The sequence below is a fragment of the Choloepus didactylus genome, chromosome 4, assembly GCF_015220235.1.
Source record: "Choloepus didactylus isolate mChoDid1 chromosome 4, mChoDid1.pri, whole genome shotgun sequence".
Classification (NCBI taxonomy): Eukaryota; Metazoa; Chordata; class Mammalia; order Pilosa; family Megalonychidae; genus Choloepus; species Choloepus didactylus.
In genome coordinates this window covers 81428343-81439406 of record NC_051310.1, presented here as the reverse complement: position 1 = coordinate 81439406, position 11064 = coordinate 81428343, and positions in this window count along the sequence as shown.

Genomic DNA, 11064 nt, shown 5'->3' with positions numbered 1-11064 from the left:
AGCACAACATTGTGAACATAATTAATACCACTGAATTGTATACTCAAAATGGTTAAAATGGGAAACTTAGTATTATACTTATGTTCCCATAATAAAAATTTTTAAAAATAAAATAATCTCAAATCTTGCATTCCTTGAGTTTTCAACACAAGAATTATAACTAGTTAACCAAAAACTTATAAATGTAACCCCTATTTTTCTAGATTAAGAAAGTGGTTACTCCACTAACCCTTAAAGGGAGAAGGGAAAAAAAAAAAACAAGGATGGAGTCCCCAAATTTCAAGTGGTAGAGAACAGAGGGCAGTGATTGCTTTCCTTTCAAGAATGTATGCTACAGGCAGAGGATGGGGAGACACGAAGGGCACGTCATAGTCCATATCTACAGGATAATTTTATTGGAATATTTGCATTTCAGTAGACTTTATCATTGTACAGGCATAAAAATCAATTTATCTTTAAGTAATTTTTTAATTTAATAAAAATTAAATGTAATAGCTCACCATGGTTTAACTTAGATTTTCCTAGAGCCTGAAGCTGAAGGGAAGTTAGCACTTAAGAGGACAGAGTCCCCCAAAAAAAGCTTTGCAATCGTGCCCCCCAAAGTCAATCCACCACACACTAACTGCAGAGTGTATGTATCGGCTGAGATTTGATCTGAGAAGCAGAATTGCAGTGAGTGATTTAGAATAAGAGGTTTGCTGCAGAGATTAGACCTGGAGGTTGGAGGAGAAGTCTAGGCAAAGCTGTCGTTTCTGCATCTGGCATTGGGCCCAAAGTTGCTATAGGTCAGCAGAGCAGGCAGTTGGGGAAGAAAACCAAATGTGAAGTGGAGTAGATCAACAATGAACTGGAACTCACAAGCATAAGGTGGAACCCTACGGATACAAACCAGAAGCCACATCTATCTTTCCCCACTTCTAACCTAAATAACATGGGTACTATACAGAAGTTGACAACCTTTGCCACAAGGCTGCATGCCGCTGGGATCCTATGGGAGCCAGGGGATCTGTAGGTCCAGATGCTGTACCACGCGAACACGGCTATCCAGCACATCGGTGGTATATGCCTGGGCTCCCACAGTGCTCGGCATCCTACTTACCCAAACTCTGCAGCATAAAATTGGTTGCTACTTCACTTCCACTTTAAAGTCTTGCACACACTTCTGTGGCCAACCCTTACCTAGAGTCACACAGGGTAGGGAACTCTGGGACATGCAGTTACCACTTAACTAATTTCACACAGTACAAAACCACCACAGAGAGCAAATGACAGGATTCAATGATAAACATAATCCCCACTGGCCAACTGACCACTTCCAGGCTCCTTCATTTCTTTCCACCCATGCTCTTCATGATTTCCAACAGCTGCTTATCCAAAACCCCATTGTCCCTTACTCCTGCCTCTAGAATATCTGAATGTGCCACTCATTTCTATGGTCACAACATACAATGTGAACAAATTACCTTTGGTGATCACAGCATCTCTTTGTCCCTTTCCTCCAACTCAGGACTTACCCAGAAAAGGATGCCCTAATGGAGAAGGTAATTTAATCTGAATTGCTCTTTAATCCCTGAGCATCTCTTGACTGCCTGGCTGTCAAAAGAAACTGTGTTTCTTCAGCTGCAGGGTCTATCAGGTTTTCATTAATCTACCATATTTAATATCCATTAGTGAACATTAACCTAAAAGGATGGGTTTGGGGCAGAGATCCCATTCCTCTTGTTTTTTCTAGTTTTCTATCATCAGAGGAAGTTTACGTTTTTCCCTATAATGCTCCACAGAGAATAAAAGGAACCAAAGAGGGTCTGCCTATCTGTCTGCATTGGCAGATTGCCATTTGTGTCACCCAGTTGGACACGAAAAGCTCCTTCTCTGTTTCTTCTTGCAGAGTACAGAGCAAAAAATTTAACTTCTTCTCATACTAGACATTGAATCCCATTCTTTGCCATTGACCGTCTCTGTCTGGGATACATTCTCCTCCTCCATGTGCTTTTTGATTCCTACCTACCCTTCTGCTCAGCACTGCAGGGCTGACCCCTGAGCAGGGCCATGGAATCCAGCTCACAAAGGCAAAGTGAGTGTGAGGTCATCCTGGCCTCATCGAAATTTAATGTAACATCCAAAGAAAAAAACAGTTATTCCGAGAAGGTAAAGAGACAAAAGTTTTCCCCAATATGTCTGCCCGTTGTTGCAGCAAGATTAATTTGCATTTCACTTGTATATTTCCCAGGATGATCTTGGAACCTTGCCATCTCTGAAAAGATGCTATTCTTGAACCATCCCTTTATGATTAAGCTTTACTTCAGGGGTTGCATAGCACATTCAGAAAATGTGGCCTCTGCTTGATTTGGAGGTAGAAGTAACTACCAGTGCGCATAAATTTACCTAACCACAGAAATGCAAATGGCCATTTATTCATGCTTGGAGTCTTCATCTGTGAATCCAAGAGATTTTTTCACTATGGCCAAATTCTTCATATTCAAATTTCCTTCAGAGAAGATTTAATTTGATCTTAAGGAGCCCAAAGCACAATGTATTCTGAACTTCCCATCTAACCTCTTAGATGATGTCAATGTGCCATTTTTAATATATTATATCCCCCAGAAAAAGCCATATTCTTTAATGCAATCTTGTGGGAGAAGATTTATTAATCTTTCTGATTGAGGTGTGACCTCTTGATTGAATGTTTCCATGGAGATTTCTCCATGGAGATTTGACCCATTCAGGGTAGATCTTGATTCTTTTACCGAAGCCCTTCAAAAAGAGCCACACAGGCCCGGACATTCGCTTGCTGACTTTCACTGATGCTGACACTTGGAGACGCTTGGGGATGTAGACAGAAGGATATCTGGAGATGTTAAACTAAGAGATGAAGCCCAGAGTTTGCCTCAGGATATGCTAAGGTACTTAGCGAGAAATGTCCTGGGAGAAAGAACCAAGAACGCAACGCACAGGAGCTGAGAGAGACATTTTGGAGAAAGAGATTTTGAAACATAACCCAGGATCAGCAGACACCAGCCATGTGCCTTCCCAGCTAACAGAGGGGCCCAAGACACCATCGGCCCTTCTTCAGTTAAGGTATACTCTTGATGCTTTGGTTTGGACACTTTTATGACCTCAAGACTGTAAACTTGTAACTTAAAAAACCATCTATAAAAACCAATCCATTTCTGGTATTTTGCAGGATGGCAGCATTAGCAAACCGGAACAGTGAATTTCAAGGCCTCACACATACAGGGTTATTAATTTTTCAAGAGAAGTCAGAAACTCATAATTTTATATAACGTCTTCCAAATCTAAAAACAAATTTAAAATATTTTAAAACCTGTGCAAATCAGTAAATATGTCTATAGGCAGAAGCCAGCTCACAGGCTCCTGGTTGTGTGATCTTGCTCCTATTTCCTTGGCAGAAAGGTTGGGCCCTTGGTGATGACTCATCACCTGAGATACAAGTTTGGTCATCTCAGGTATTCTTCATCCACACTTACTTCTATATGTAAAGACACAGAGCAACTCAAAGCAGGCAGAACCACACTAAGTGGAATATGTGTATACACAGGGTTACATCACAGGAAATGCCAAAGAAGTCCTTTAGGCAGGAGTGAAATGACACCAGATTGCAACTTGGATGGACAGGAATGAATGAAGACCAGTGGAAATGGTAAATGTGTGGGCAAATAGAAAAGGCTGCCATTTTTTCCTCTTAATCCTTTTAAAAGGAAAGTGACTAGTTACAGCAAAAGAATATAATGTATTTTGGAGTTTACAACATACATAGATGTAAAATATGCGATAACAATAGCACAGAGAGTGAGGGAAGAAGATAGGTGAAATCATACCATTTCAAAGGTGTTACAATTTACATAAAGTGGTACAATAATAACACTAAATAGACTGTGATATATTAATTATGCATGTTATACTCCTTATGCAACTACTACAAAAAATACTAAGAGGTGTGGCTAAAAAGCCAATAGGAGAATTAAAATAAAATACTAAAAAGTATTTGGTAACCTAAAGAAAGTAAGAAAGAAGAAACAGAAGAACAAAAGGAAAGATGATAAGTAGAAAAGAAGTAGCAAAATACTAGTCTAAACCCAACTCTATCACCCATTATATTAAATGTAAATATACTAACAACTCCAATTAAAAGGCATAGATTGTCGTAATGGATTTAGAAACAAAACAAAACAAAAGCAAGACCAACCTACAAGCTATCTACAAGAAGCTTGTAGATATAGATAGACTAAGAGTTAAAGGATGGAAAAAGACATACCATACAAACTAAGCAGAAGAAAGCAGGGTCGGCTATACCAATATCAGACAAAATAAACTTCAAGATAAGGAGTATTACCAAGAGACAAAGAAGGGCGTTCCATAGTGATAAATGAACCAATTTATTAGGAAGGCATAATAGTTCTAAATAAGTATGCACCTAATAACAGAGACTCAAAATACATGGAACAAAAATGGACAGAATAAAAAGAAATAGAAACAGATCCACAACCATAGTTGGAGATTTTTTAAAGTAAGAATATAGATTATCTGGATAATATGGGCACACAATCACTCCATTCAAGAAAGACATTTAAAACATTTAACAGCAGGTGAGATGTGGGCACCAATCAATCAGATGAGATACTGGCTGTAATGCTGGAAGGTAGTCTTGGAATCCCTGCCTTGCCAGGTATTATTGCTTTACTTGCTGGATCATGGGAGAGAAACCAGGTAATCCAAGTAAGGGGAGTTTTAGGACAATGCATATTTACTAACAGACATGAAAGCATGTAAATATTTTAACAATCAATATGCCTTCACAGGTTTACTAGTAGAAAATTATTCCTTGCTGGTTTAGCAAGAAGAATGCCACCACCACCATTTTCAATAAGATACTTTATTAGACTGAAAATTCCTTGAAAATAAGATCTGGGGTTGATTCAGACATGCAGGTCTCACCAAGCTTGATACAGAGCCTTCCTCATCAGAGAAACAGAATAAAAAATTAATTCAACGAAAAAACAAATAAATAATTCACTTCTTTTTTCCTAGTTCATGGGGCACCTTTTGGCAGCATCTCCATCTACATTCAGAAAGATGACATTATTGCACTTGAATTCTTCCAGAATAATTGTTAATGACAAAACTACGCAAAACATATTGGGATGCTGGCACCTTCTGTTGAACAAGTTGTATATAAAATGCTGCTGAAAAGCAGCATATGTTTTTGATAACTGTAAAACACATTATATTTAAGAACCAGGAAGGAATGTAAATGCTGAATATTAATGCACTTGAAGGCTTATTTAAATTAAAAGTTGATCTTGGATGTGACTTGATTCTTTCTTAAACATGACAACTCCTTTCAGGGTATCTTTTGTGTAGTCTATCTGGGTGAGAAGTCAGCCTTGCTCCCAGAGCTATGGATCTCTGTCTTGGGTCCAGGGGCAAGGATTAAGATGTGAAGACTTTGTTTTGAAAGTGAGGCCAGGAAAGACACTTGGCCAAAGAGACACAGCCCGTCTCTCAGCATATGTGTTCACTTAGCATTTGGGACTTCTCAGCAAAAGAAGTGAGATTGGCCCCACCAATCTCCCATTCCCCAAGGTTCAAGGTTCACCCCTTGTGGAGCCAACTGCTCAGCACTTCTGGGTTGCATCATCCAGCCCTTCAGTGGTCACTGTAGTCACTGTGGTATCTAGATCCCAAGTGTGAAGAATGGAGGAGTGACTGGTGGGAGACTCAGAGAAAGAAGAAGGGATCAGGGGAATCAGGACATGCCCAAGATTTAGACCTGACATAGCCCCATGCCTGCTGATCCTATGGACCAGTGGAGAGCAGCACAGGGTTGTGAAGCTCTGCAGCCCTACAAATTTGATGCACCAAGAAAGTCAATGCAGACTCTCACTGCAGTTGGCAAGTTTGAGTGTGGGTGGAAGAGGAAGCATGATGAGAGAAGCAGGCCAGGATCAAGTGTGGATGGAGGAAGACAAGTAGGAACTTGAGAGAAATGAAGTGGGATCCCGGAAAAGAGCTCAAGACTTATAATCACATATGCCTTGGTTCCAATCCCATCTCCACAACTTATTAGTTGTACAATTTTTGGAAAGTCATCTAACTTCTCTGAAACAAGTTCTCCAATGTTATGGGTTGAATTGGCTCCTCCAAAAAGATATGTTGACGTTCTAACCCCCAGAAGCTCAGAATGTAACTTTATTGGAAATAGAATCATCGCAGTCGTAATTAGTTAAGATGTCGTACTGGAGTAGGGTGGCCCTTAATTCAATATGATCGGTGTCCTTATAAGATAAGGAGAAGAGATACTGAGAAAGAGACAACTATGTAAGGATGGAGGCAGAGACTGAGAGATGCAGCCACAAGCCAAGGAACACCAAGAAATGCCAACGACAACCAAAAACTGGAAAAAGCAAGGAAGGACTCTTCCCTAGAGCCATTAGAGGGTGTGTGACTGACCCTGCTAACAATTTGATTTCAGATTTCTGGTCTCCGGAACAGTGAGAAAATCAAGTTCTATTGTTTTAAGCCACCAAGTTTGTGGTAATTTGTTATGGCAGCCCTAGGACACTAAGACACCCCATCTTAAGTGGGAATAAAAATATTTAGTTTGAAGGTGTTTTACATCAGTAGAGCACTTGGAATAGTATATGGCTGTAGTTGCTCATCAAACATTAGTTCATGAAATTTCCAGAGAACGCATATCAAAACCCAATGTGCAGAAAACTTCTGATTGACCAGGATGGTGGCATAAGACATTCCAGAATGCCTTCCCCCTCGGAATCTTTGAATAACTAGCAAAATCTGGCAGAGCCATTTTCCTCAAAACTCCAGAAAACAGTTAAAGAGTTGCAGTAACTGGGCAAGTGCTGAATCAAGAAAATGCAGCTTTAAAAATGGGTAAGTGAAGTTCATGACACCCTTGCTGTCCCACCCCCCAACATGGTGTGAAGCCAGCCTGTGCTCCAGTTGTGGGTCCCTGGCCCTGCTCTGGAGGGAGCAGAGTAATATCTATGCACATACTAGGGTGCCTGTATGTTGGTGTCAAAAATCCTGAAAGACTGAATCAGGAAACACTTTTCTGACTCCATCTCCCAGAACTTGCCCTACAGGTAGAAGCACCTTGCAGACAGCTAAAGCAGCATAATCAAAAGTTAAGCTAAACAGGCCTGGAGCAAAGGATTACCTGCTTTTAAAGGGATGGGAGGGGGAGTCTGCAGTTATCCCTTCCACATTGTGATTTTCCCCATCGTGGTTTCAATATATCGCATAAGAAATTAATCTTTGGGGAGTTTTGCAGAAGATACAGATGACATGTGAAGGACAGCAGATAACACAGATAAAGTTTAGAAACTAAGACATGGGTAAAATATATGTTTAGTACTGTATAATATTAACATATTTTATCTTTTAAGACTATAAATATACACAATTTCTTTTTAAATTTTCCTATTTAATGCATACTTTTAGATTTCTTTTTCATACAGTATTTTTACTTAACATTGACCTACATATCACCTATAACCAAATACTTAACCCAAATTTTACAATAAGGTACTGTAAATTCCCCATAAAAGAAAAAGAAAAAAATCAGACTCCCTCTCTGGTACAAAGAGAGGGCCAAAAATTTTTACAGGATTTTCCAGACCATGGGAGTGCTGAACCCCTATCCCCCACAATGTGGAAGAGATAACTGTATTTCAAAGGGAGAAGAGGGAACATTCAAATTCCTTTAAGGGGGGAATTCCTAAGGTTACAAGTGGGCAAAAGCCCAGGAAAAGAGGCAAGCTCAGAAAAGACAGAAAGTACCCTGCAGTTCATTTTTACCTCAGGCTGATCTTCTCAATTGTGGTGAATGCCAGCCATTGCAGAGCCAATTTGCAAAACACTGAAAGATATGTTTCGCATTGGTGTGTTTGTTTTTTGTTAGCTCCTGGCACTCAAGGAAATTTCTGTCACTAGCTGGATACAAACTTAAGGAACAGACAGCTCAGGGACTAAAGCCCAGAGTTAATGCTTCAAAATACTAAACTGCATAGCATGCAACAAAAGATTACAAGATAAACAAAGAAACAGAAAATATGACCCATACAAAGGAACACAATAAAAATCCAGAAACAATCAATGACAATGACCAGACTTTGGACATACTAGAAAAAGACTTTAAAAAAAGATCTTCTGTAGCACAGGGATGATTTTATCAGAGTGTAAAGACAATTTGTTTTCCCCTAAAAATAACTGAAAAGTAAATTACTGAAGATGATACCCAAATGTCTATAAATGTGTTAGAATCACATTATCAGTAAATAAGTGCAGAAGCATAAACAGAGGAAGATGACTCCAAATCTCCAGGTAGCAAGGGCTCATCCTACATGTTCCCTGTGTGACAGAGACAGCTCAATACACACTGTTATGCCTTGTGGGAAATTACCACCTGGAGGGCAGACCAATTCACCACAAAAAAGTTTGAATTATTCCATTCAAAATATTTAAGTTGAACAGCATTAAGAGCAAAAGACAAAATCTAAATCGTCTTATAAAAATTACCAAATTAACATCTCCCACAGAAAATCTCAAACTATTTTTACTCAAAGGGGAAAAATAGGCCACGTCTAATGTAGAATTTGACAGGTTCTGACAAAGAAAAGAAAATGTTATAGAACAAGGGGAAAAAAATATATAGAATTTATTGGGTTTCTACTGTGTGTCTCACACAGAGATGGGCAAATTATGAATTCATTTTATTTAATCCACAACCATGTGGAGCACACATGAAGCCCTGCTCTTTGACTGCTCTGAAAACATCTGCTGAAGAGTAAACGCTTATTTGACAGATGAGGAAACTCAAGTTCAGAGTGATTAGGTGGCTCACCTGAAACAAGCCAAAGCAGCTCTGACTTCCCTGTCAGCCTCCCAGGGGCCTGATTCCAACTTAATTGCAGGGGTTCTGGGCAAGTCAGTTCATTGCTCTGTGTCTCCATTTCCCCAAATGTACATGGAGACAATAGTATCTGCAAACACCTGGCCCAATATAAGGAAGTGGATCTGAGAGGTTGGGAAGATTGTTTGTTCTGGGTGGAGCCAAGATTTGAACCCTGGTCCCCCTGATGTAGATCTGGGCCTATCCCTCTGCCCAGCTGTCTGGGACACCATAGCAGACCCCACAGTGTTACTATCTTCTTGAAACTGCCACACTGGAGAGGGAGGGGGGTTGAAAAGTGTGGTCATTATCCAGGTGTGGGAATATGACCAGGACATTTGACCAACAGCATTATCTCTAAAATATAAAATGTGAAAGGCAAGCATCTGGTCTTCTGTGTGATGTCTGTGCAGGGAGGTTGGCTCTGTCTCAGGACTGACTGCAGTGAAAAGTGTGAAAGACTCTGAAATGGGGGGAAAGAAAGATTACTGGATCCTCTTCAGTGCATACTTATCTCCATCTTAATTGTTAATCGTTTGGGGCTATTTTACAACTCTGTAAGTGGTAAAAACTGATACTAATGCAAATGATTTGTGTCCATAGAAATACATATTAAACGTGTCTGCCCCATTGACAGACTCATTTTGCATCTCTGTAAACTTTTTCAGCACTCCTAATCTACCTATACATCTATGCAATACTTTAAATTCTTCTTCTAACCAGTCCTAATGTCTTGCTTGTTGCATCATTAATTTATGAGTTAAATAAAATTGTTGGCATGTGATGTGTTCATTTGGTATTAAAAATCACAACATACTTAAGGAAAACAGAGAGAAAGAACTAAAGGATATTGGGAAAACAATGAATGAAAAATAAAAGAATCTCAATAAAGAGATATACATTTTTTAAAATTTTCAAACAAAAATACTGATATTGAAGACCACAATAACTGAAATGAAAATATCCTAGAGTGTTTCAATAGCAATTGGAGTTGGCAGAAGAAAGAATCAGTGAAGTCAAAGAAAAGACAATTGAAATGATTCAGACTAAGGGGCAGAAATTAAAAAAAGGAATGAAAAAAGCAAACAGAGCCTTAGAGACCTGTGGGATACCACCAAGTATTACCAACATATGCATTATGGGAATCCCAAAAGGGGGGAGGGGAAGAGAGAAAGGGGAAAAAGGAATATTCAAATAAATAATGGCAGAAAATTCCCAAATTTAATGAAAGATATGAATATGGACTTTTAAGAAGCCCAGTGAACCCAAGACAGGATAAACTCCAAAAAAGAACTATGCTCAGACCCACAGCAGTCAAACTGTCAAATGCCAAGTGCAAAGAGAGAATTCTGAAAGCTGCAAGAAAAAAGCCATGTGTTATACACAAGGGAGTCTGTCTGCTAATAAACCAGTAAGGCAAGAATGCAGTGGAGTGAAACACTTAAAGTGGTGAAAGTAAATAACTGCCAACTAAGAATTTTATATACAGTGAGACTGCCTTTCAAAAATGAGGGAGAGATTAAGACATTCCCAGATGTGATGGGTGTTCATCACAATAGTCTTGCCCCACAAGCAATGCTAAAGGGAAGAGAAAGGAAATGAAAGGATACTGCATAGTGTATTGTAGTGGCATTAAGAAATAAACACCTCCAGTCAAGGTAACCATATTAAATGCCAGTACTATTATATTGTATTATTTAATATGTCACTACACTTTTTATTCTTACAAGTTATAAAATACAAATTCATAAAAAGTAATGATAAATCCATGGGTTTGGACATAAAATGTATAAAGGCATAAATTTCAACAAGTATTTTTAAAATGGGGGACCAAATGGGCATAGGACCAGAGTTTGTGTACACTGGTGAAGTTAAGTTGTTATCAAGTCAAATGTGACTATTATAGATTCAGGATGTTAAATTTAAGCACCAAGGTAGCCAGATATGAAATATAAGGAAAATATATACAGAAAGAAATGAGAAGGGACTCAAAATGATGTAATACAAAAAACTCAAGTAAATATAAAAGTAGGCATTAACAGAAGGATTGAGGGACCAAAAAGGTATAAGTCTTGTAAAGACCACATAGGAAAATGGCAGAAGAAAGTCCTATATTGTGAGTAGTTACTTTA